This window comes from Neomonachus schauinslandi, chromosome 5 (assembly GCF_002201575.2).
Source record: "Neomonachus schauinslandi chromosome 5, ASM220157v2, whole genome shotgun sequence".
In the NCBI taxonomy this organism is placed as follows: Eukaryota; Metazoa; Chordata; class Mammalia; order Carnivora; family Phocidae; genus Neomonachus; species Neomonachus schauinslandi.
In genome coordinates this window covers 142,930,372-142,957,862 of record NC_058407.1, presented here as the reverse complement: position 1 = coordinate 142,957,862, position 27,491 = coordinate 142,930,372, and positions in this window count along the sequence as shown.

Here is a 27,491-nt window from a genome sequence, read left to right as displayed (position 1 = left end):
CTTTCTTTCTTTCTTTCTTTCTTTCTTTCTTTCTTTCTTTCTTTCTTCCTTCCTTCCTTCCTTCCTTCCTTCCTTCCTTCCTTCCTTCCTTCCTTCCTTCCTTCCTTTCTTTCTTTCTTTCTTCCTTTCTTTTTCTTTCTTTTTAGGGCTGACGAAGAGTTGCGCATACCACATTTGCTTTATCTATTCATCTGTCAATGGCCATTTAGGTTGCTTCCACCTCTTGGCTATCATAAATACTGCTGCAACGACCATGGACGTGCTGGGCACCAGTACTTTGCAAAGCTCCTCAGGTGGTTCTAAGGTGCAGGTGGGGTAGAACTACTTCTCTAAAATACTGTGAAGCCCCTTCACCCCTAGAAATAGGATGTGGCTGTCTGACAGATATGCCATCTGGAAGCTTTGAAATAGGGAACATTTATATTTTATGTGTCCCAGTATTCACAGGACTGTTAACAGACCCCAATTAAAGCTCCTTCCAGGAGTCTGAGTACCTGATTTGCTCAAGAGCCTCTGATCAGATGTCGGAGGGACTGCTTGGCTAACTGCCTGCTAGAAAGAAAAGACTGATCTGGTTTGAAGGAGGCTCTGCCCATCTCAACTGGGCTCAGCTCTCTGTGAGGTCATACACAGGAAAGGTTGCAGTGCTCAGAGTCAAGTGAAACTGGGTTCAAATCTCAGCTCCAGTCACTTGCCAGCCAAGCGGCTCTCAGTGAGTTTCTTCAAACAGCTCTGCATCAGTTTCCTCAACTATAAAATGGAGATTATAAAACCTGTCTGAGCAGAGGCAGTAGACATAAAGTTTCCAGCCAGTCCTTGACACTTAAGTAGGCACTATCTAAGCAGGAGCTATTATTCTTAGGATAAAAAAAGATAATTTAAAGTCATAAATTCCTAAATTTTAAAATACCTACCTGATTAGATATAAAAGAATTGATCACCCCCATTTATAGGCAATGTGTCTTCTCCAGGTAGGACTGATCATAAAACTGAAGATGCTCATTGCTGTCCCATTGTCCCATAATGATCTCTTCTTGATGGTGTTCCAGAAGTGCCTGACAGGTTATCAGTGAGACAAGAAGACTGGTATCGCTTCTGGTCACCACTCCAGTAAAATGCTTTGACAACTCTGGAGCACAACATGTTTTCTTTTTAAAATCAGTCTTAAATTTATGAACGAAAAGAGCATGAAAAAATTTGTTGGCTATAAAATCTACATATGCGTATCTATACCTACATACCTACCCTAGATTACTTGTACCTATCTACATTACTTGTATGTTGACTAATAATCCTTTCATTGAATCATTGAAACTATACTTCCTATGCACTCTCTCTGGGTCAGGTTCTATGATAGGCATTAGGGTATGGCAATGATTACGGCAATTGTGCTGACTTTGAGGAATTCCTAAGTGTGTAAAAGGATGATTATCCTGAAAAGTATTAAATGTAATAATATAACCATGCTCTGAGAATTGCAGGAGTACCTAACTCATTCAACTGGCTTCAAAATTATGAATCTCCAAAAAAAAAAAAAATGAGGAAGATTAGACGAGAAAATTAGATTCTACACAGAAGGAACCATATGGATAAAGGCATAGAGGCCAGGTATAGATGGAAATGGAGAAACTCATATCCAGTTTGGCATTGCTGACAAATAAAATTCAAGGTGGGAAGTGGAATGCAATGTAGGCTTCAACCTATCACCTACAGATTCATTCATTGCTGATTTACTCATCTATCATCTATCCATCCATCCATCCACCAATTCACCATACACCCATTATCTATCCATCCATCTAACCATCTGTCCTTTTGCAAAAAGTGTAACAAACGTCCCTTTTAAGCCAGTAGTTATGCTAGCCTCTGAGAATTCAAAAATTGTGTAAAAAATTCCATTTGGACTCTCCAGGACACTTGAAGTTTGGTATTTCTGCCTCATACTATAAGACATCTCTTCCTAATTCCTTATCCTTATCCAGCCATCCACCAGGTGCATAAAATTAAAGCTAACTGAAACTCTTCAATCTTCTTCCTTAGTAAACAGAACAAATGCAACATATCTCTATTTGTAATCTAAGCTCAAGACATGGCTTTTCCCTTGAACTTTACCTTCAATTGTACCTATTACATCACATAATGAGAAGCATTACCTTTGGGTCCTGACATCTACATTTATCCTCCTTCTGAAAAATGATTCTCCTTTATGCAACTACCCCTATCAGCTTCTAGTATCTGTGTTTCATGTGGGGTTCACTTCTCCCCCTTACCTGGGGTACAGACATGACCCAAGCCTAACCAATGACAATGATTCATTGTCCTGGCCAAAATGATTGATTCAGTTGTGGGACCACCATTCAAGCTAAGTCAACCAAACAATATACAAATAAAGAATGATGTAATAGTTAAGAACTTGGACTCTAGAGCCAGACTTACTTGGTTTGATTCCTGATAGAAGTGTAACTCTGGGCATGTTTCATAATCACTATGACAGACTGATTACAAAAATGGCCCAAATTATTCACCTATTATTTATCAAGGCCATTTTTCTATATAACTATCAATACCCTCCCATAAAGTGGTAATCTATTTTCCCCACCTGTTGAATCTGGACTGGACTCACTAGTTGCTTTGGCAAAAAAGAAAAAAAAATGGAGTGGAAGAATTGACAGTGTTTTGGTTCTGAGCATAAGCCCCAAAAGGCCTTGAGCAATTAGGCAAGAATAATTGTCTCTGTTTGCAGATGACATGATCTTATATATAGAAAATCCTAAAGACTTCATTAAAAAAAAAAAAAAACTCTTAGAACTAATAAGCAATTCAATAAAGGTAAAGGATATAAGCTCAATGTAAAAAAATCGATCACATTTCTGTATACTAACCAAACCAACTATAAAAGAAATAAGTAAAACAATTTTATTTACAATAGCATCAAAAACAATAAAATGCTTAGGAATAAATTAAACCAAGGAGAAAGATCTGCCCATTGAAAACTGTAAGACAATGATGAAAGAAACTGAAGAATGGGAAGATAATCTGTGTTTATGCAATGGAAGAACTAATACTGTTAAAATGTTCATACTAACTCATGCCATCTATAAATTCAATGCAATCCTTATCAAAATTCTAAGGCATTTTTCACAGAAATAGAAAAAAAAAATCTTAGTTCGCATGGAACCATGAAAGACCCCAAATAACGAAGGCAATTTTGAAAAAGAAGAGAAAAGATGAAGGCATCACACCTCCTGATTTCAAACTATACTACAAAGCTATGGTAATCAAAACAATGGTACTGAGAAAGCCAGATGTGCACATGCAAAAGAATAAAATTAGACCTCTATCTTACACTACTCACAAAAATTAACTCAAAATGGATTAAAGACTTAAATATAAGATCTGAAACTGTAAAAGTTTTGGAAGAAAACATAAGGAGAAAGCTCCTTGACTTTAGTCTTGGCAATAATTTTTTGGTATGATATCAAAGCACAAGCAATGAAAGCAAAAATAAATAAGTGGAATTCCCCCCAAAAAGTGGGGCAATATTAAACTAAGCAGCTTCCGCATAGCAAAAGAGATGATTAACAAAATGAAGAGGCAACCTATAGAATGAGAAAAATATTTGAAAACCACATATCAGGTAAGGGGTTAATACCTAAAACATGTAAGGAACTCACACCACTCAATAGTAAAAGGACTAATAATCCTGAATAGACATTTTTCCAAAGAAGACATACAATGGCCAATAGGGACACAAAAAGATGCTGAACATCACTAATCATCAAGGAAATGCAAATTAAAGCCACAATGAGTAATCACTTCCCATCTGTCAGAATGGCTGTTACCAAAAAGACAAGAGATAACAAGCATTTGCGAGGAGGTGAAGAAAAGGTAACCCTTGTGTACTCTTAGTGGGAAAGTAAATTGGTACAGCCACCATGTAAAACAGTATAGAGTCTCCTCAAAAGAGTAGGAATAGAACTATCAGAAACCAGCAATCCAACTTCTGGATCTATATTCAAAGGAAATGAAATTATATCTCAAAGAGATATATGTACCCCAATGTTCATTGCAGCATTATTCACAATAGCCAACAAATGGAAACAACCTAAGTATCTACTGACAGATGAATGGTAAAGAAAATGTGATATATATACATATGTATGTAATACAGCCATAAAAAAGCAGAAAATCCTGCCATTTGTGTTAACATGGATGGACCTTGAAGGTATTATGCTAAGTGAAATAAGTCAGAGAGAGAAAGACAAATACTGTATATCTCACTTACATTTGGAAGCTTAAGAAAGTCAAACTCATAGAAACAGAAAAGAATGGTGGTTGCCAGAGGCTGGGAGGTTGGGGTAGTGAGAAGATGTGGATTAAAGTGTACAAATTCTCATAAGAAGAGTAAGTTCTGGGGATCTTACATACAGCATAGTAAATGTAGTTGGAAATACTGTTTTATATAGTTGAAACTTGCAAAGAGAGATTTTAAATATTCACCAGCACACACCACACACACACACACACACACACACAGTAATTAAGTGAGGTGATGGATGTGTTAACTAACTTTACTGTGGTAATATATTTCACAATATATGCATGTATCAAATCATTATGTTGTGCATCTTAAATTTACACAATGTTTTATGTCATTTCTATCTCAATCAAGCTGTGGGGGTGGGGGAAGCCTTGAGTACTTCTGCCCTTTTTTCTTGCACAACTTTGCCAGCTCACTAAGCAGCTAAGCAGCTTCCGCACAGCAAAATATTTCCCCTGTACTAGCTCTTAACATATGGATTTTTAGAAGTAATTCTATATCCTTTCATTTATTCAATGCCCATATTTTTTTCACATATATTTTTAAGTGTGTCATTTTTGCCAGAAACTATGCTGGGGCTAGAGATACAATGGTAGAAAACATATATAAAGACTCTACCCTCATATAGTTTATATTTATTTTATTGTTTATTTTTTTTCATTTAAATTCAATTAGCCAACATATAGTACATCATTAGCTTCAGATCTAGTGTTCAATGATTCATCAGTTGCGTATTTTATTGTTTAAATTCATATGCTATAAACTTGACATTCTGAGTGTGCAGTACTATAAGTTTTAACACAGTGTATACATCCTGCAATTGTTATATCACAATTAGGAAACAGAACAGTTCCATCACCTAAACATCTCCCTATGCTATTCCTTCCTAATCACTTTTCCTGGTCCTAACTCCCAGCAACCACCAATCCATTCTCAATCCCTATAGTTTTTGTCATTTGAATGGATTCATGCTGTATATGATCATTTGCTTTCACTCAGCATGATGTCTTGCAGTGGATCCAAGTTGCTGCATGGGTCAAGAGTTTGTTTCTTTTTGTTGCTGAGTAACATTCTATTATATGGACATACCACAGTTTGTTTACTCATTCACCTATCTGAAGACATTTGGGTTGTTTCCAGTTTGGGGCTTTTATAAATAGAGCTGCTATAAACAGTTATTTATAGGTTTTTGAAACTTTTGTTTAGGTTTCATTTCCCTGTGTAAAATCCCAGAACTGGGATTACTAGGCTACAGAAGTAAATGTTTAACTTTGCAATATACTGCCAAATATTCTCTAAAGGGACTGTCCCATTTTACATTCCCAACAGCAATATATGAGAAATCCAGTTTTTCCAAATCCTCACTAGCACTAGATACTGTCAATTTTTTTTTTTAATATTTATTTATTTATTTGAGAGAGAGAGGGAGAAGCAGAGACAGAGACAGAGAGCACTCAGGAAACAGGAGCAGAGGGAGAGGGAGAGACAATCTCAAGCGGACTCCAAGCTGAGTGTGGAGCCCGACAAGGGCTGGATCCCATGACCCTAAGATCAGGATCTGAGCTGAAACCAAGGGTCAGAGGCTTAACTGACTGGGTCACCCAAGTGCCCCTAAATATTGTCAATATTTTAAATCTTATGCACCCTTGGGGCCCCTCGGTGGCTCAGTCAGTTGAGCTTCTGACTCTTGGTTTTGGCTCAGGTTGTGATCTCAGGGTCCGTGAGATCCAGTCCTGTGTGGGTCTCCCTGCTAAGTGGGGAGTCTGCTTCTCTCCCTCTTCCTCTCCTTCTCCCTCTCCCCCCACTCATGTGTTCTCTCTCTCTCTCTCAAAATAAATAAAATCTTTTTAAAAAAATCTTAGACACCCTACTAGATGTTTTAGTGTTATCTCATCTCAGTGTCTGTATTTTCCAAATGACTACTGATATGAAGCATCTTCCCATGTACTTATTTGCCTTATGAATATCTTCTCTGTGAATTGTCCATTCAAATCTTTTTTTTTTCTCCATTTTTAAAATTGGGTTTTTTCTTACTTTTGAGTTTTGAGAATTCACTATATATTCTAGATAGTGGTCCTTTATCAGCAAGGTAATTTGCAAATATTTTCTTTCAGTTTTTCCTTTTTTTTTTTACTTCTTTAACATAGCTCTTTGCAGATAACTTTTTATAAAAAATACTACATCAGATTTACATTTCTTCTTTTTTGGATTGTGATTTTGATGTCATGTTTAAAAACTCTTTTTGACTCCCCAGGACATGGATATTTTCTCCTGTATTTTCTTCTAAAATTTTACAGCTCTACATTTTGCATTTAGATCTATGATCCATATTGAGTTAATCTTTGTATAAGTTATGAAATGTAGGGTTATATATTTTGCATATGGATTTCTAATTGTGCCAATACTGTTTGTTAAAAAAACTAATTTCTCCCTTGATTTTGCACTTTTTTCAAGATTCAATTAATTATATTGGTGTAGGTCTATTTCTGGACTCTCTTCTGTTCCACTGATCAATGTGTCTATTCTCTGCCAAATACTACACTATCTTGATTACTCTCAGTGTACATTAAATAAAATATACTCATAAAACATAAAGATACGTTCACATAACTTAATTTTATATTCTTCTTTATTTGGGATATTCTAGTTCATTTATCTTTCCATATGAGCTTTAGAATCTTTATGCTTATATCTACAAAAAAATCTGCTGGAATTTTGTTTTGTATTGTGTTAAATCTTTAGATCATTTTATGGAGAATTAACACATTTACTATGTGGAGTCTTCTAATCCGTGAAACACAGTATTCCTCTGTTTATTTAGATCTTCTTTAATTAACTGCATGAATAGTTTATAGTTTTCAGCATAAATATCCTTTACATGCCTGTTGATTTATACACAAATATTTCATTTTCTGAAGCATTGTTAATGGTTTATTTTTAAATTTTGGATTCCAAATGTTATTTGCTAGCCATTGAGATACACATATAGATATTGATATAGTATAAAGTTTGAAATTGTGTTTTGACCTTGCATCTTGGTGCAATGCTAAACTCATTCATCAGTTCTAAGATGCTTTTAGAGAATTCTTGGGACCTTCTAAATATTGTCTGTGAATAGGTACATTTTTATTTCTTCCTTTCTAATAAGTATGCTCTTTATTTCTTTTTCTTGCCTTATTGCACTAAGATTTCCAAGGCAGATCACATAGGAGTGGTAAGTGTGGCCCTCGTTTCCTTTTCCCTGCTCTAAATGATGTCAGCTGTAGGGTTTTTGGCAGATGCCTTTTATCAGGTTGAGGCAGTTCCTTTCTAGTGTCAGTATTTGAGAGTTTTTGTCATCAGTGTACATTCATTTTTCTTCAAATATATTTTGGCATTAGCTTAATACGGTCCTGTTTTTTTATTATGTTAATATAAGTGAATTACATGAATTTTTCAAATATTAAATCAGTCTTACATTCCTGGGGAAAACCTTACTTGACTGTGCTGTTATTCTTTTATATACAGCTGGATTTGATTTGTTAATATTTTGTTGAGGGTACTTTTTTGTCCATCTTTGTGAGCTATAGTTTCTTTTTCTTTTATGTCCTTTACTTGGGCTTGTTATCAGGTTAGTTCTAGCTTCATAAAATGAGTTGGGATGTATTCTGCCCCTTTTCTATTCTGGAAGAAACCATGTATAATCGGTGTTTTTTCAACTGTAAATGTTTGGTAGAATAAACAAGTGATACCATCTGAGTCTATAAATGCTTGTCTTAGAAGGATATTCTAAATAAATCAAATGTCATTAAAAACTTCTGTATTATTTATATTATCTAGTTCATCTTGGGTGAGTTTTGGTACTGATTTTCAAGAAATTAGTCTATTTAAGTTGTTGAATAAATGTACATAGATTGTTTGTAACATGTCCTTCCTATCTCTTTAATGCATGTGATGTTTCTAATTTTTGCCATTTTCTTCTTTTGCCAGTCTTACTAGAGATTTATCAATTTTTTAATACTTTGAAAGAACCTGCTTTGGTTTGATTGATTTTCCCTTGTTTCTCTATTTTCAATTTCACTGATTTCTGTTCTAATATTTAGTACCTCCTTCTTTCCATCTGCTTTTTTTTTTCCCATTTGCTTACTCTTAATTCTCTAGTTTCTTGAGATGAAAGTTTAGATCATTGATTTAAGAACTTTCTTCTTTTCTAATAGAAGCATTTAGCATTATAAATTTTCCTCAAAGCACTGCTTTAGCTTCATACCATAGATTTTGTATATTGTATTTTAATTTTAATTCAGTTTGAAGTATATTATAATTTCCCCGAGACTTCCTCTTGAACCATGGATTAGTCTGACCTGCATTGTACGTAGGTTTTCCTGTTTATGTTACTGAGTTCTGGTTTGATTCTATTTTATCAAAGAAAAGTGTGGTATTGATTTCAATGCTTTCAAATTTGTTAAGGTTGGTATTATGACCCAGAATATGGTTTATCTTGGTGAATGTGCCATGTGAGCTCGAAAAAATGGGTACTCTGCTGTTGTTGGATGGCATGGATTATATATTTCAATGATTTTCTGTTGGTTGGTGGTGTAGTTCATTTCTATTTCTATGGTCTTGCAGATTTTTCTCTTTAGAGATTCTATCAAATACTGAGAGAGAGCTCTTAAAGCCCTTAACTGTGTTTGTGGATTTCTCCATTTCTCCTTTCAATTCTGTCAGGTTTTGTTTCATGTATTTTGAAGCTATGTAGGATTGCTATGTCTTCCTGGTGAATTGACCCTTTTATCATTATGCTATGTCCCTATATTCCTGGTTACTTTCTTTGCTCTGAAGTGCACTTTGTCTGAAATTCAGCAGAAGAGACAGAGTGGAGGTCATTCTCAGAATGTTCTATCTTAACTGGAAACAGAATTCCCACATGGAATTTGTAAATTGTCTGTTTATTTGTCCTATCTGCCACAATAATTTGCTCTTTTTGAAAGTAGTTCATATTGTATACTTTCTACTATTGTAACATCAGAGCCTAGCATAATGTTTACCCCAGTGCAGGTTCTCAACAGTTCTAATGATTCAATAATCAGTTCACCATACAGAGATATGATGATAGCTGCCAATTATATATGTGAGTGTGTATCCACATATATGCACAGACACATGCATAAACACATGTATATGCGTATGTGCATGAAAAGTTTACTGCCTTCTGTGTTCAGTGAAAATAGCAATGTACAGATGCGGGATATGTGCTCTGTATTCCTAGCCTGAGTCAAATGCATGGTCATATATATGCAGACACATTGCAGCATCTGGCTTACTCTTACAGAAGGTGGCTTTCATTCATCTACAACATGAGAAAGGGAACTGTGACCTCTTCCTCTTAGCGTCCTCGGGCCAATACAGCCGACCAGTCTAGGACATCCAATGCATCTTGGTGCCACAAACCACTAGCAACAGTTTATTGCATCATCTCAAATCATATGCTAACTATAACAACAGTTGATAGAGCCGAGTAAGTTCTCTTTGTGTAGGCATCAGGCTATACTCTTTCATTCTTTCTGCACATGACTTTACTAGATTCTTGAGGCGAACAGACTTCAGATAGCTTACCATTATGACCCTCTGTCGCCTAGCATTCATGTCGTTGTGAACTTCTCTCCCCTTGTGTGTGGTGTGTGGTTGGGACCTGCGATGTGCTTCCAACTGATGGAATACAGCAAAGGTGATAGGATATTTGTGATTACATGTACATTATTACATAAGATGATAACATCTCTTGCTGAAGTTCATATCTCTCTCTATCTCCCTTCCCCCACCACCCTTCTCCTTCACTTTCTCTCTCTGTCTCCATTTCTGGCTTTGAAGAACCAAACTGCCATGAATCCTACAGCCACAAGGAAATTAATTTTGCCAACAACCTAAGGGTACATGGAGAAAGCTCCAGAGAAGCATCTGATGAGAATCCAGTCCCGGCTGATATCCTGATTGCAGTCTGCAAGATCCTAAGCAGAGGACAGAAACTGTGAGATAATACATGTGTACTGTTTTAAGCTTCTAAGTGTGGTAATTCACTCTGCAGCAAATACAATACAATCCTTATAAAACTCCAAGAGGTTAAGTATTATATGATCCCCATTTTTCAGATGGGATAATGGAGATTCCTGGAAGCTAAGCAATTTCCCCAACATCATACGTTAAGCAATGATTGAGCTAGAATTCTAACTTATACATCTCTGGTTCCACAAACTGTGCTCTTAATAACTACCTCATACTGCCTCCCTCCATGTCTTATGGTTATTAGAAACATAGAATATTAGGGTTGCTAACACATTAACATTGATTCAAAAGTACTCCCAAATCTCTCTGATAAAAATTTGAAAATGAGTTAGGCTGTTCATTGAGAGAACAGTTTTTTCCCCCATCAATGTACTTGCTATAAAACCCCAAACATTTAATGTGGCATAAAAGCTCCATCATGATCTGATCTCTGGCTACTCTTCCAACCAGTCACTTCTCCGCCTTTTCTTTCCAGCTCTCACCTGGTTGTCCTTTCTTCAAAGGACTGGATGCCTTGCAGTTGCACAGATGCACCATGATTTCTGTTAACTTTAGGTATTTTACTTAATGCTGGCAAGCTGCCCTCTCCTTTGTCTTTTGTCTCTCTCTTGGCCTACAGCTCTCAGCTTAGACAACTCCTCCTCCAGGAAGCCTTCCCCACCTTACTCCTGTCAACATCATGTGCTCCCACAGAATCCTAAACCCCCTCTGCCTAGCACATCTTACTTAAGTCATCTGCTGACTACTCCCAGCAAACCGTGAAAGCCTTGAGGAGACAGTCTGTGTCCTGCATGCCATCATATGTTGATGCCTAGCACCGTATCTGGTACAGAGAAGCTGATCATAACCATCAGCCAAATGCATGGTGGATGTCTCCAGAGCCCTCTCTGTCTCCATTTACCTTAAAAGTGAGTAGTAGAGTGCTTCTTAACGAATCCCCTAATGGCAGCCTCACTGCATTGCCCCAGTCACATGAACAGCATTTTTTAATTCCCACAGCCCTGACTGGGATCAGGGGTTTTCTTTTTTTTTTAAAGTTTCAGTTTTAAGCATTAATGGACTCACTGAATGGAGCTGTACATTAGGTGAGAGCAGCAACAAATCTGGACCTTGGCTATTTATTGACGATTTATTTGCTTATGAAGTGAGGCCGCGTTCCCATAAATTGGTTTGGGAGGAGAGTGGGGACAAGCAGAGGTATTGGTACATGTGACCTATGTCCCTGAAATACAATAGCTTTGCCCCAAAAGTACTTTGTATAATTCCTCATGACCTGCTCAAGGCAATTACCACTTACCCCTAGGCTTTCAGAAGAAACACAGTGAGGACCTGATTGCTTGGCTGAGCTTTCTCTGTGTCTCGATACTCAAGATGGGGAAAGTGAATTTAGACCTACTATGTGGTTGGCAAATGGGACAGAAACATGGGCCTGTGGTGTGTGACATGGAGAAGGGAGTTTCAGAGGTCGCTGCTATCTGTGCCTCGGTTTCCACATCTGGAAAATGGGCACACAATACCACCCATGAGGGTTGTTTTGAGAATTAAATGAGAAGGGGCACATGAAGCACTAAGCACAGTGCCTGACACTTAGCAGTTGCTCAGTAAATATGAGCCTTTATTACCATGAGCCTTAATACAAAGCTGTTATGATATTAAGTCCTCAATGAATGTCACTGGCCACTATTACCATCACTGCTGTTTCACGGTTTTCTCAGTGCTTCCCAGGGTGGACATGTAATAAATGTGGCAGGAAGCATCTCATATGGTCCCAAATGATCCCTATCCTTGTGTGACTCCCTCTCCTTGAGGGTGGGCTAGATTAAAGAACTCATTTCTAACCAATAAAGTAAAGTGGAAATGATGGCATGCCACATCCAAGATGAGGCAGTAAAATGCCTGTGTTTTCCATCCTGATGTCTTTTCTCACTGTCCCTTGAATTGCCCACTCTGGGGGGGATCCAGGAACGCTGTCATGAGGCAGTCTTCTAGAGAGAGCCATGTCAGCGAAGGCAGTCTGAGACCCACCAACAAGAGCTAAGAGGCAGATCTTCCTCTAGTAGAACCCTGACATGGTTTTTACCCAACCAATACCTACCAAAACTATTCAAGATGTTCCCAGATTCCTGACCCACAGAAACTGTGAGATAATAAGAGTGTGCTGTTTCTAGTTACTAAGTGGTGGTGTCATTTATTAGGTAGCAATACACAACAAAGCCAATAGCTTTAGCTTGTAAGCTTCATGAGGGTAGGGCTTTTGTACGTCTTATTCACCACCATATACCTAATATCTATCAACATTCCTGGTACACAGCAAGTGCTCAAAAAAGGTATTTTTCTATGAAGGATTGGTGGCCCTGCCAAAGATCCATTAACATGGGAATGCCTAGCCCTAACCTGGAGTTTTTTCATTAATAACATAAAGGAAACATACCATTTTTCTTCATGGAAGGCATGACATTGAATACTAAAAAGAAAATATCTGTTTGACCATTATTTGAGGAACATTATGTAACACGTGATTTAAGCAAATACTTAGGGAAATTTTTCAAGCCTTTATCCTATTTGCAACCTCAGACCCCTTCTCTGGTTCCTAACAGCATTAGCTTCATTGCTAAGTGACCCTTCCCTACCCAGACAATTTTCCAAAGTTTGATTTGCTGAAAAGCCAACCAACCAACAAATAGGGTGTATTCATCAGTCAGCTTTGGCTGTTTGCAAACCATAAAAGTCATCACACCAAAAGCGAAAGAGAGTAGTAAGGACAGACAGAGATGGGTACATAAACAGAAAGGAATCAGGGCTTCCCACGTGGTTAAACCTCAAATTGCGGTGGAGAATGGAAAGGAAAAAGCTAGAGGGGATCTCATTTGCAGCCAGGCAAGGGAAGGAAGTGAGAGATGCAGCTCAGCCTTGAAGAGACTGTGCCCAGGAGGAGAAGGCATTTCAGAACCACTCAAATGACAGAAGGGAAAGATCCCGGACTAAGGGAGATGAATATATGGTATTCAGTTTCTCATTAGGCCCATGGTGTTGCTTTCATTTGGAACCGTGTTCCAGTGCTAATTTTCACAGTGCCTGAGTGCTTCTTAAAATGAATAGCACTCACTCATGCTTTGATGCAGACTGCATGGTCCATTTCTGTGCCTTTATTAAAGGGAACAGTGAGCATATACTTGCTTCCCAGGGGTAGAAATTTAGAACTGGTAGATACATGACCTTGGACCTCAATAGCAAAATGGCAGCTCCCCCAAGGATTCACATTTTTCTACTGACTTGGATATAAAATGTCCAAAATGTGTGCACACACACATGCATGCACACACACATCACTTTCCTAATTTATTTTGTATTTTACAACTTTTTGAAAGACCACATAAGAACTTCTTTCCCTCTTAAAACCAACACATCTCTTAGGTACAACAAACTAACGTTTTTCTGTTTTTTTCTTAAGGTGGCCCGAGTCTGAGGTAAGAGACCACTTTGCTAAATTGAAGGTGAGAGTTTTTGCTCATAAAGCTCATTGTACATACATCATTGGTCATATAATTATGAATTTAATAAGCACTCACCATGCAAAAGGCAGAATGGGTGACTGAGCCTTTTAAAAGGCTCGAGGTGTCTCCATCTAGGAATATGTTCTGTAAAAAATTCACCTATATGCACACAGAGGTGTACATTCTGAGGTGGTCATGCAGCATTGCTGATAATTGTGAAAATTGGGAGTGGACTTAAAGTCCATTAATAAAGAAATAAATATTCAAATAAATGAGGACACATCCATAACATAAGGGTTTATGTAACCTTAAAAAGAATGAGGGGCGCCTGGGTGGCTCAGTTGTTAAATGTCTGCCTTCAGCTCAGGTCATGATCCCGGGGTCCTGGGATAGAGCCCCGCATGGGCTCCCTGCTTGGTGAGCCTGCTTCTCTCTCTGCTTGTGCTCATTCTCTCTTTCAAATAAATAAATTTAAAATTTAAAATTAAAAAAAAAAAAAAGAATGAGACATAGCTACACATTTTGACATGCAAAAATCTCCAAAACATTGAGTGGAAAGGTACTGAATCAGAAGAGACTGTAGAGTATGTTCCTCTAGGCTAAAATAATACGTATTTATACATTTATAATGTGGATGTGTATTCAGTTGAAGCATAGTACACTGCTGTTTTTACAAGTCTAAATGGTCAAATACCACAATGACATGCAGTGGGACCTAATGTATATCTAGACGGAAAGCAATAGATAGTTAATACATAGCTAAACAGTGCATTGACGGCACACTGTCAGCAGGAGGACAACGGGGGGTGGGGGATGGAAGAAGAGGGACCCTTACTGTTTGCTTTGTAACCATCTTTACTGTTTACCTATTTTATCACAGTCTTTCCACTTAACTGTGATAAAATCAGCCACCAAAGTCCAAAAGAGGTAGGGAGCTATGGAATGTTACTCTTACCCCCAAAATTGGAAGCTCTGTCCTTGTATCTCCATTCAAATCAACCCTATAGAATATCAGGACTTGAGGTCTCCCCAGAAAGCTCAATTTTGAATTGACGATGGTCTGGCATGTGCCAGAATGAGTAGAGGCATTTAATTATGCATTCCATCAGGCTCGCAAAGCCTCCTCTGTATTGAGTTAGATGAGTTTGATTCACCCCTGTGTTCATGTACCAACAGCTAACAGCGCCAGTGACCACTGAGAGGGAGGAAGCACCTGTAGATATGGTCTCTGATTTGATTCCCTCCCCAAAAACATTATTTAAATCAGTTAAGGAGCATTACATTGCTGTCATCACCATTATTGCTTTTACTACTATTATTCCCACTAGAAAAATAAAATTGAGACCTAGAAAAAAATGAGTGATCTTTGTCATATGACTAACAAATTGCAGAAACAGAACCAAGTTCCCATGAGCTTATTACTTTGAGGCACACACACGCACACACACACACACACAGAGTTTGCATATTGAGGATAGATTTAAGAAAACCTTAAATCATCAGATGCAAGTATTGATTTTTAATCCCATAATAGTGTGTGCAGAGCTATTTATTAATGGTTCTGAACATGAGAGTGACTTGGACAAAACACTTTAAGAGGATTAGTTTGTAGACTCTATACAAGGTAAAAGGCACAAAAAGACATAGGTAGAGTTTGGCAGACTCTGATTTCTTCTCATCAGGAGCTTTGATAATTTAAGATTCAGGCTGATGAATAAAATCATACTATATTTTCGTCTCTAATGAAATCTCTCTCTGGGTCTCTGTTTCTCTTGCTTTCCCTCCCTCCCTCTCCTGCCTTTCCTTCTTTCTTTCTTACCTGCTTCTCTCTCCTTTGCTCCTCCCTCCTTTTGCTCCTCCTGTATCTGTCCTTCAAGGGCTAAGCCTCCAAGAATGCAGGGTGAGAAATCAGTTTATCAACTGTGAATGAGACTACTTGCAGTACATGCCAAGTCAACCAGTCAACAGCTTCTCAATTTGGCTGATCAACTCATACTGTGTGGATGTTAGCCCTGGAATTACAAAGTTTATTTCCATCCTTTAAGGGAAAAGAAATCAAATAAATTTGCCAGCACCTTGAAGATAAAAACGGTACAAAATAACAACCAGAACAGTTTTACAAAGACCAAGTCCTTTCAGATTAATCTAATCCTCCCCAGTAGAAAAAGTTTTAGACAAGGCATAGGTATGAACCCTTTTTATCCGAGTAAACACTTAGTAATTTACTCCTAAAACTCCCAGGGTACCCAGACATTTCTTCATCTGATTTAGAACACAGGGGATGAGCTCGTGAGGCTGATATATTCCGCAAGTCTTCTCTTCTCACTACCCCCTCCCCCCAACAGCAGAATTGTATTACACATGGCACACATTTAAAAATGTAATATAATCAAAGGAAGCATTATTCTTACAAAGGCTATTAAAAGAGCTAAGTAAATTCATACAGTATAATAAAAATGATTTATTTACTATGAGGAAAAAATGGAAGGGAAAATAGTACAGCTCAGCTCCATCTGCAAAATCAGGTTCCCATAGAATATTAATCTTCATTGATTAGCTTAGAAGAAAAGCAAAGCTTTATACTTTCACTTTTACGGTGTGAGTTAATTCAAATACTTCAAGTTGACAAAGCCCCATCTGATCACACTGAACTCCTTAATACCAAGCATTGCAGAATATTCTATTTGCCTCTTGAAATCATCAATTTATGTCCAACAACATCTGTAGGAAAATGAGATTTGCCAAATGTCCCAAAATAGGGAACCACAGTTTCTTGGCTTTTTGAGAAGAGCAGTTTTTCTAAACCTTTTTTTTTTTTTTTTTTTTTTTGGCACCATGTCCTTCTAGAAGAATAAGAAAGGGATAAAGACTTTCTCCCAGAAAGATTGTTCAATACCTCATTTCAGGGGCTATATCAATACCTTGGTCCATCCACAACCAAAGGTTCAGAATGTTAATTTTTCATTGTCAGTGTCCCCGGGAAAAAACACCACATCCTTTACCACCTATTACTGCTTTGGGGGTTCAAGTAAATACAGACAGACATTTCATTTTTTAGTCACTAGTTTTTCTCCTGTGGCGTTATCATTTTGTCACATTATTTTTATAAAAACAAAAAAAATAATCACAGTCTTGTATCTAGACTGTTAGTAACAGTCTCTACTTTGTCTTTCCTCTGCTTCATTTAATTATGGGCAGTGGATATGGTTTAGGGTCCTTCCTGTCCCGAATTCATACTCCAAATGTCACCAAAGCAACTAGATTAATCCTTGTGCTTAGAGATCTCTGCTCACTATTAACCACTTGAGCATGGATCTCTGTTTACTATTAACCATGAAGGTCGTGGATTTTACACTTAAAACAACCCCCTGTGCAGACTCAATCTCTCTTTAAGCTTGAGCCCTGTGTTAGTTTGTTCAAGTCCTAACTCCACCCATACTTGCTGTGAGAGGCAATGAACTTCATCTCTCTGTCCCTCAGTGTCCTCGACTGTAAAGTGGATGATGTTATTATTTGTTAATAGTAGTAGACTTTTAAATAAACAGGAGAACGAGAACTCCTCTGTTCTTATGACATGACCAGTCCCCTATGTTTCACACTGCAAGCTTCTTCAATAATCCCTATCACAGTTTATAACTGTATATTTTTCTGAGAGATTATCTGACACATGACTCTCTCCTTAGCATGAAACTGAAGGTTCAATGAAGGCAGTGACTTTGTTGCAACGTTCCCTGCATCACATGCCCAGCATGGAGCACAGCATCTGTCCCAAAGAAAGTATCAATTCATATTTGTTAAATGAATGAATGAATGAATGAATGAAACTGCCCCAAGGGCTAACCTCAATTTCTGTTCTTGTCTGGAATCACTCCTTTTTTTTTTTTTTTTAAAGATTTTTTATTTATTTATCTGAGAGAGAGAATGGGAGACAGAGAGCATGAGAGGGAGGAGGATCAGAGGGAGAAGCAGACTCCCTACCGAACAGGGAGCCCGATGCGGGACTCGATCCCGGGACTCCAGGATCATGGCCTGAGCTGAAGGCAGTTGCTTAACCAACTGAGCCACCCAGGCGCCCCTGGAATCACTCCTTTTTTTCTCTGCCTTGAGCCCCTTCACTCCTTGAATCTACCACTATTATTAAATAGAGGAGGAAGTTGTGTTCCTGCATGGCTTTCTTCTCAGGATCCCTTGTCCTAAGTCTGAGCTTGGGATCCCTGGGTACCATGAAGTTCTCTCATCCCCCTTTCCCAGCCCCCAGTCACAGAGATCCTCCTCTTCTGAGCTGAGAGCCCCCCAGCCCCACGCCTGGTTCACAAATGCCCACCCTCGGTGACTCAAAGGAGCATCACTGTCCAGGTGCAATGTATCCACCCAGGGGGCATCCCCTTCCTTCAAGGCTCCATGCTGCTTTAGGGTTCTGAGAAGCAGTTAACAGATCATTAATTTCATTGGCAGTAGGGGAATCTGATGAGAGGGTGTGGTTGCGGGGATACCCCACCCCCTTTTGTTTGTAAAGGGGGAAGGGAGACAGAAGAGAAACCTGAGGGGACTTTTGCATAAAATCATTATAAGACACCCTAAGCTAAGTATTAGAAAATCTTTGTGTGTCCTTTACTTATCATTTTATCTATGAATCTACTTTTAAAACTAGCTTAACAAAACTGAAATCCCACGTGTGTACACTGTAAATATTTAAAATAATGCAAAGAGATTACCCTTTGTCCATCCTACCTCCCCCGATCCGCAGCAACTTCTCTGAAGTTGTGTCTTGTGTTGTTACATAGCACAGATATAGCCCCTTTCCACCCTATTGACAAATGGAAGCCTACCACCCATGCTGTATGCTTCTTGCTCCCTCCTGCCCCCACACCCGTAACAATATGTCTAAGAGTTTGTTCAATGGCAGTGCAGGTGAGTCAACATCGTGCTTTTCATAAATGCATAGTATTCAATCCTAAGTATGTCTCGTGACTTGTCTAACCAGTTCTACCTTGATGAGCATTTAGGATCAACAAGCAAGGCTACATGGGCCTCATTATGCACGCATCTTTGTGCACATGGGTGAGTGTAACTCTAAGATAACTTTCTCCTAGTGCAATTAGAAGATCAAAGAGTATGGGCATTTTTAATTGCAACGGCTGTTGTCAAACTGGTATATTAATTTAACATCCTCCTCTGCATAGGACTGGCTTTCTTGTTGTACAATCAATTCATAATATATTTAACAAATCCCAGGGAACCATGCTCAAATACACAAACACGTGCAGACAAAATTAGAGACTGAGGTAATTATTTTGTTCACCACTGGGTATACCAGTACCTAGAAAAATATCTTGGAGACGTCTAATAAGTGTGTACCTGAAAAAGGCTTGATAAAGGGATGTATGGATAAATTTTATATCTGGCTTCTGTATAGGTTAACGTCTAAAAGTCATCCTTTACATTGTTCTGCAACTTGTGAGTGCTTTCAAATTCTTTGGGAAGCAGCAAAGCATAAATTGTACATAAATAAAATATAAATGAGTTAGCTCCTTATTGTTACTGGGGAGAATGGTGAACACATGTGTGTTAGCACACACATGCGCATCCTCCCTGAACGTGAATTCTCTAGTAACCCCTTTCTGCCACGCTTCTGATTCCAGAGTTGACGTCATGATGACCCCAAGGCCATTCTGAATCACCAGAGATTGAATTACGTCAACCGCAAGTATAGTGAGATGTATTTTATTTTATTCTAATTAGCTCAAGATTGGTCATCCCTGAATCTTATTTCTGAGACCAAAAGCATTAAGCAGCATCTTCCTGTGGTTTGTTTCTCCGTCACTCTGTTCCCACTTCCCCAATTTTTTGTCATTTTCATCCCCCTTTATCTTTTCTAGGTCAATGGTATATTCTGAAATAATAATGGAGAAAAGGTAAGGGGAGCCAAACTCTGCCTTTTTAAGTCAGGAAAATCCCTCAACTCTTCACAGAGTCAAGCAAACACACGCTCTAAGACCTCAACTATAGAAAAAGAGGTTATTGTTAAACGACTTTTAAGATCCTTTTCAGACACAAAGGACACATATGAGAAAAAGATTAGAAGACTCGAATTCTGTGTAGGCTTAACGGCTATAAAAAGTAACCCCGCCTACTCCATGATTCCATTTATACAAAATGCTAGAAAAGGCAAACTAATGTATAGAAACAGAAAGCAGATCAGCGGCTGCCTTGGGGAGGGCGGGAGGGAGAGATGACAGAGGGGCAGGAGAACACTTGAGAGTGGAGATGCTCACTCTCCGGATTGTGGTGACTGCTTCCTGGGTACGTACAGACCTTAACACTTACCAAAGTGTACACTTCAAATGTGTGCAGTTTAGTAGGTGTTAATTATTCCTAAATAAAGATGTTTAAAAAAAATAAACCATCCTGAAGAAGGAGGACGACGGACAATAATCAAGAAGTTCTAGATGAGGTCAAGCTCTCACCCTGCGGTGGCCTCCTTCCCAACTCTTTCTGAGCTAATACCATGTCCAAAATGTGCTATGCTTTTACACATACTCCCTACCTGCCCTTTCAGCTCCTCACGGAAGGCCCCACCTTCTCTCTGACCTCATCACGTGCCACTCCCCCTCTTGCTTACTACCCTCCAGCTGCTCTAACTTTGAACTTGGCCATCTCTTTCAGCCTTGGAGACTCCGCACTTCCTGCTCCTCCTGCCTAGAATGTTCTTGCACTGGCTCTTTGTACAGCTGGATTCACTTTGGGAATCTGCTTAAACATCCCCTCCTCCCAGAGGCCCTTCCTGATGACTCTATCTCAAATCCCATTTCTGTCCCTCAGAGCACTTATCACAGACTGCCATCATGCATTCATATATTTGCTTTGCCTGTTTATGGCCTGTCTCTTACAATGAAAAGCAAGCTTCATGCCATGGATGATCTTCTCTATCTCCTTACTTTTGCATACCCACTAACAAGAACAGTGCCTGCTCATGAGAAATACAGGTTTAACTAATTCGTTAGTTTTCCTTTTTATTTGCTGTGTATCTGTTTAACGCGATTCATCAGACACCTTTGGGGGCATCTGCTTAGATCACTCCCCACCTAATTCACTTTAATAAATTTGGGGCTTCCTGGGGTCAGGGATTATGTGCTATGAATTCATATCTCAAGGGCCTAGCATACGGCTTGCACATAATAGACTTTCAATAAATGTTTACACCAGAAACCAAACAGTGATTATTATTCCAGGGCCTTGAAACAGACTAATTTCCAAAAGAAAAAGTCCTGAAGCACATGGAAACCCAAACGTTTAAGCAAAAAGACAATGGGTAGTCTTGGATCAACAACCTATTGAATTGTAAGAGATCCCAAAGACAGGTTCATCACTAAAAATCACCCAGGGTATCTGATCTTTTGTTTGTCTTATCACCAGAAATGTAAAATGGATGGAGAGATGCAACATACTTTTCAATCTGATCCCCGCATTAGCCAATTCTCAACTAACCTTACTATATAATTAGCTAAAGCTGCCCATTCTTTGACCAGGATAAGAGTTATCTCTAAAGATGGACACATACGTGTGTGCATGCGCGTGCACACACACACACACACTCACACACACAGCCACCATGCATGTCAGAGTTAAAAACACAATGGAGCACACAGGTGGACTAGACTCAAGACATGAACTACATCTTCAGAGTTCATGGTGCTGTTACGGACCTGTAGCAAAGGATTTTTAAGGAGGGGCGCCTGGGTGGCTCAGTCATTAAGCATTTGCCTTCAGCTCAGGTCATGATCCCAGGGTCCTGGGATCGAGCCCCGCATTGGGCTCCCTGCTCAGCGGGGAGCCTGCTTCTCCCTCTCCCACTCCCCCTGCTTGTGTTCCCTCTCTCGCTCTCTCTCTCTCTGTCAAATAAATAATAAAAAAAAGTTTTTAATGTAGTGTTCCATGATTCATTGTTTGCGTATAATACCCAGTGCTCCATGCAGTATGTGCCCTCTTTAATACCCATCACCAGGCTAACCCATTCCCCCACCCCCCTCTGAGACCTACCTTTTAAACCTTTCTGTTTAGCATGCCAGTAAATTCTCCATTTATGTGTGATTTTGCTTAAGCCTAGTGGAGTTGGTTACTTTGACCACTCACAATTACAAGAAGGCAGAGAAATACCCAATAACAGAGCAAGTCGTTGAAGGAAGTGCAGCTTAGAGTCCCCTGGTTTAGCGTCCCTATCTCCACTGGCCATGCACATGTAACCAACATGAAAAACACTTGTCTCTGGGTGCCTAGTTGAAATATCCACGCTAAGGAGTTAGCAAGCTAGTAGAAAGAGGTCCTGACTTGACTACAGAAGCTCAACATTCTCATCCCACTTTTACCATTAATTTTGAAGCCAGGCAAACCAGATCTTGAGCAAGTTATTTTGCTTTTCTAAATATCACTTTTCTTGTCTATTACCCTGATACAGCTTCCCTCCATCTCAGAATTAGAACAGCCCATCCTAATCAGAGGGGTGGTCATCTCCTGATGGGGATGAGGTAAGGTGCCCGATTCACTTAGAAGCTTTTGTAGACTGCACTGATTCTGCCCCATGAGAAGCTGCAGTAACTTTCTGCACCACGTTATATTCTCAATTCTGTTGGATGGGGTGGGAGGGGAGATGCGGATAAGTTTAATAATGCAAAGTCTTCGATGTAGCACCTGGCATTCCATATATGAATGCTGTTTTTATTATTTAACTTGGGCTTAATTTATATATATATATATAAATATATACATATATATTATATACATTATTCAGCTAATATTTGGGATTGTTTTAACAGATGACTTTAGACTATATATGTGAAAAACACAAGAGGAAGGTTAAATTCTGTTTTTTACTCTTGTTGTTATTATGGAATAGGAGGGAAAATTGTCTGAACCAGCTATTGGCTGGCAGACTCTAGGTGTCCATGCATGTTTGAAAGAGAGACTTGGGTCAGCAAGCAGAAACAGCTACTTGAGGGTTCCCACACTTGTCAAGAGCTTTGGCAAATGATGTTATTAGGTACTGGTAGTTCCTCATGGCTTAGAGGGAAATTCATTTTAGGTCCCACAACTGGAGACTTCCGAAATATTGTTCAGTACCTTGTAGGTCGTTCTTTACAAATTCTGATACTATGATGCCTGCTGGTTATTATGTCCTATAGGAGGCTTATTTTTTCTATTTATTTATATTTCTCTAAACTGTTTTTATTATGTAAATATCACATATACATAACAGGGAAAATTCGAAACTGAGGGAAGCGAAAAGAAGAAAATAGCAACCAGCGATACCATCTTGGTGTGTGTACACACTTCTAGAAATAAATTGTGCAAAGCATGGCCTCTGCAGAATGACTTTCTGGGTTCATATTCTGGCTCTCTGATACTTATTAGCTCATAAATTTTAGGAATTTTTAACCTTGCTCATCTTCAAATTCATAACATGCATCATGGGGATAATAATCATACCTTTCTTCATATCATTATTTTTAATATATTTCAAAGAGGACCTTAGTATATATTCTTTTTTTTCATTTATCATCCCTTAATTGATTAATATGTTGTGAATCTCGTTCATGCCAATTATTATATTGCATTTCTAAATTCAGTAAGATTGAAGGTGGGTCACTTCTTTGTTAGAACCTAAGTTCCATGTGGATAAAAGGTCATACCAACTTCATTTGTTGTTTTATCCAGCATGAGGCCCAATGCCTCGCCCTTCGTAAGCAACTCCATGCATGATTATGCGCTGCTAAACTCACTTCAGACTGGCCATGTCATCACTTCAATACAGTTCAAGTTCTGGAAATCAAAGTTGATGAAAATGCAAGAGAATGAGGTCACTGGTTTTCCACTCCCTATTTAAAAAAAAAAAAAATCACATCTTGGAAAAAAATGTGTGAATCTTCAAGTGGTAAAACATACAGTAATATCTTGTGCAGAAATCTTGGGAAGCACCCACACTTTTCAGAAACAGAATTTTCCATTATTGTTTTCAGGAATAGAGAGAATTACTTAGAGAGTTAGGTGTGGAAATAAAGGTAAGTAGGTGTGCGTGTGTGCACGCACACACAAGCAGAATTAGCTTCAAGCTTGCAATTGTATCAGCCACTGTCTGTGGGAAGGCTCAGTCAACTGCAATGCTCACAATACACTTGTAGCACTCAATTGAAGTACATGCATTTTTGGTTTGAAAAGTTCTTTTGAAATTAGACTCTGTTTTCTAATCTCAAAAAAATTGCTGGTTGGATGATTTTTATTTCTTTGTAAAATGACAAGTGATACTTCAGTTTTTAGCAAAAGGTTAATGTTAAGTCTCCAAACTTTATAAATTGTACTTTCTCCATAAAATAAACTATTGCATGCTGATGTGTAAGATTAGCGAGAAACGTTCACACTGTTGAAAATAGATGGATTTTGCATTTCAAGGTGACAAGTGCAATGTCAGACCCAATCAATCGATCACTGCATAATTATTATTGCAAATGATCCATATCCATGCCGCAAACCTTAAGGGGAATTTAATGAAGCAGTAAGCACATCAATAATAAGATCCACTTTGGTCTCTATTAAATCTCATGATTCATAAATATCCTGGCATGTTTTATTCTTCCTTTAAATCCTGTGAAGACATCTAAAAAGTGAATACTTGAAGACTACTACTTAACACTTCACTAAAGACAATTCTAAGGCTTTCAGAAAGATTTAGGCTCAATTTCAGATCCCTCTTCACATAGAGGCTAATGGAATCCAATAGTCTATGGATATATACAGAACAGAGTTCCTCTACGAAGTTAGAATCAAGGTAGACGTTTTCATCTCCCTTCTCAAATTTGAATTTTCATGAGGAAAGCCCCTGCAAATAGCAGCTGAGCTGGTATCTGATGCCCAAGAGCGAGAGGAGTATTTCTTTTTGATGAGAGAAAGAGCAGACTCTGGTAGGAGTTTGCCTGCCTATACTGTTTTGTTGTGAATTAGGTAAAGGCACCCTTCTCTGGGCAGGCTGGAAGGTGTACGAACTGACAGCTTATCTCATCTTTGTGCAAAGAAAATGGCACCCTTGCCTCTGGGTGGATGCAGCTCCAGACTGTGGTACATGGTTTGATAAGGGGGGCAAAGGGGAGCAAAGATTAGATTTCATCCTTGGCTCCATGCCTGGGTACAATTCACCAACTGTACAATTCCTGGACTTAGGATGCAAACAGACCAGAGCCAAATGTTTCCGGTTTAGAAGTCAGAAATTGCAAATCATTGCTGCTGATGCTGGGCAGTAGCCAAGTTCTAACATCAAGAGGGGCTGGGAATGGGAACAGGCTTGGGAGCAAACTCCGCATTTATCTTTAGTGGCAAACAAACACTTTTAAAAAATATGCCATACACTAAATACTTAGTCTACATGCCTTAAAGTCTTGCTCTCACAAAATGCATCTTCTAATAACCTTATGATAAACTTTCATCTTTGTCTTAACAACTGTTATGATCTTTTCAAAAAGTGTCACTTTTTTATTTTTTTTTTTTTTTTAAAGATTTTATTTATTTATTTGAGACAGAGAGAATGAGAGAGAGAGAGCACATGAGAGGGGGGAGGGTCAGAGGGAGAAGCAGGCACCCTGCCGAGCAGGGAACCTGATGCGGGACTCGATCCAGGGACTCCAGGATCATGACCTGAGCCGAAGGCAGTCGCTTAACCAACTGAGCCACCCAGGCGCCCAAAAGTGTCACTTTTTAATATGTGGTTTACTTTCCTTCTATACATGCTTTTGAGTGTATAAACTTGGCTACATCTCCCTCTCTGAGTCCCTTCTTGCATCTAAAATACTCTGATGTCACTTATGTATGCACTGCTATATTCTGTGATCAGTATTATCAACGCTCTGGAATGGAACTCAGAGATTTCTTGCCATCGCAAATGAGTATTATTTTTTTCCTGAATTCCATCTTATTCAATGAGTAGTGCATTCTCCAATCACAATGCTGCATCATGAATTCCTCCAGGCTAAAGGAGAACTGGCAAAGCACGGGCTTAGTTTCTGTCTGTGCCATGCTGGTGCAGAAAGAATAAATTCCTAGCTATGGGGATGGGTCCTACGCAAGCCAAGAAATGCCTGTATGGAAACTTCCAAATGAAAGCTTGAAAAAATATTTAGTATATTTAAATAACTTAGTACCACGTATCCTTGTACATAATATTTTTTTTTCCTGTGTCTCTGATTTCCTTGGGAAATACTCCTTGGTTGGGTCATAAAGTACAAGCTTTTCTGTTTTTTAAAAATACTTTATACTTGCAAGCTAATGCCTGAGAATGAGTATTGTCAAACTCTGGCAAGCATTCAGTATATTATCCTTAAAAAAATTTCTCTCAATTTGAAAAAAAAAAAACTGGTCTTAGTTTACATTTATTTGACACTGGGGAGGATGAACATAATGTCCTATATTTATGGCCATTTGATTTTTCCATCTGATTCGTCTGCTTATCCTCCTTTGCCCACTTGGTACATTTTAAAGTTGTTACTGTTCATTTCATTAATATTTATCATGGACTATGTTAAAAAAAATCCAAAAATAAGAAATGGGTAAGTAAATTATATTATATCCAAATGCTAAAAAATGACACAAACTTTAAAAACTCATATTTTCAAAAATATGTAGTAACACCAGAAACTGTTTCTAAAATAATTTGTATTTTGAAATTATATTTCTAGTGTGACTCTAATTTTTGAAGGAAAAGGATATCCAAGTAAATTCAAGTATATTGATCTTTTAAAAGATGCAGAAATACATCAAAATATTAACAGTAGTGAGTGATAGGTTTGGGAGATTAATGTTCTTATTCATATTTCCAATTTTATAATGCCCAGTTACAACTTTTGTTTTCATAAAGAGAATAATCATAATTCTTTTTTAAAGGCGAACACTTTTCACGGGCATTTTCTTCTACCCATTTTTCAGGATGTAGATACAAAGACTCGATGTTAATTCATTCCTTTACAGCCCAAATTTAAAATCTGCTTTCATCTTCTGTTTTCTTTCCTCTTCACCTCTCTCTGAAGCTTTTTCCCCCCTCTGCTTCTGAGTTTTATTTAGTAATGGGGGGGGAAAGGAGCCTAAAGTCTCACATTTCAGAGCAAAGCACTGGGCTAAGCAATAAAAATGGTTCTGTCAATTCATCCTCATGCTTTTTCAAGTATTACCCTCCATTTTAAAGTGGGTTTAGTAAGATGTCTGAGGTCACACAGTGAGGAGCTGGTACAAAATGAATTTGAACCCATATTGAGCTGGCTCCAAAGCTCCATGCTCTTTGAACCATTTCCCACTGTGGACAGATGGGGGAGTCACCCCTGCAACTGTGCACACCCTCACTCACCCTTGCAGGGGATTTGGTTTGTTGTACTAACAGTGGTGACCGTGGTTATAGGTAACTTTTCCCTAACACCTACTACCTGCTATGTATGATTTATGAGGACCCTTCTTGCAATGCATCATTTGATTTCACCACATCCTTTTAAAAATAGTGCTAGGAAAGAGTGACAGGCAAAATATTTAGCAAGAAAGATCATATAGGCATTGACCCATTAGAAGGAAGGAGCAACTAACAGAGAAGGCTGCTGGCTGGAAGGAAACCA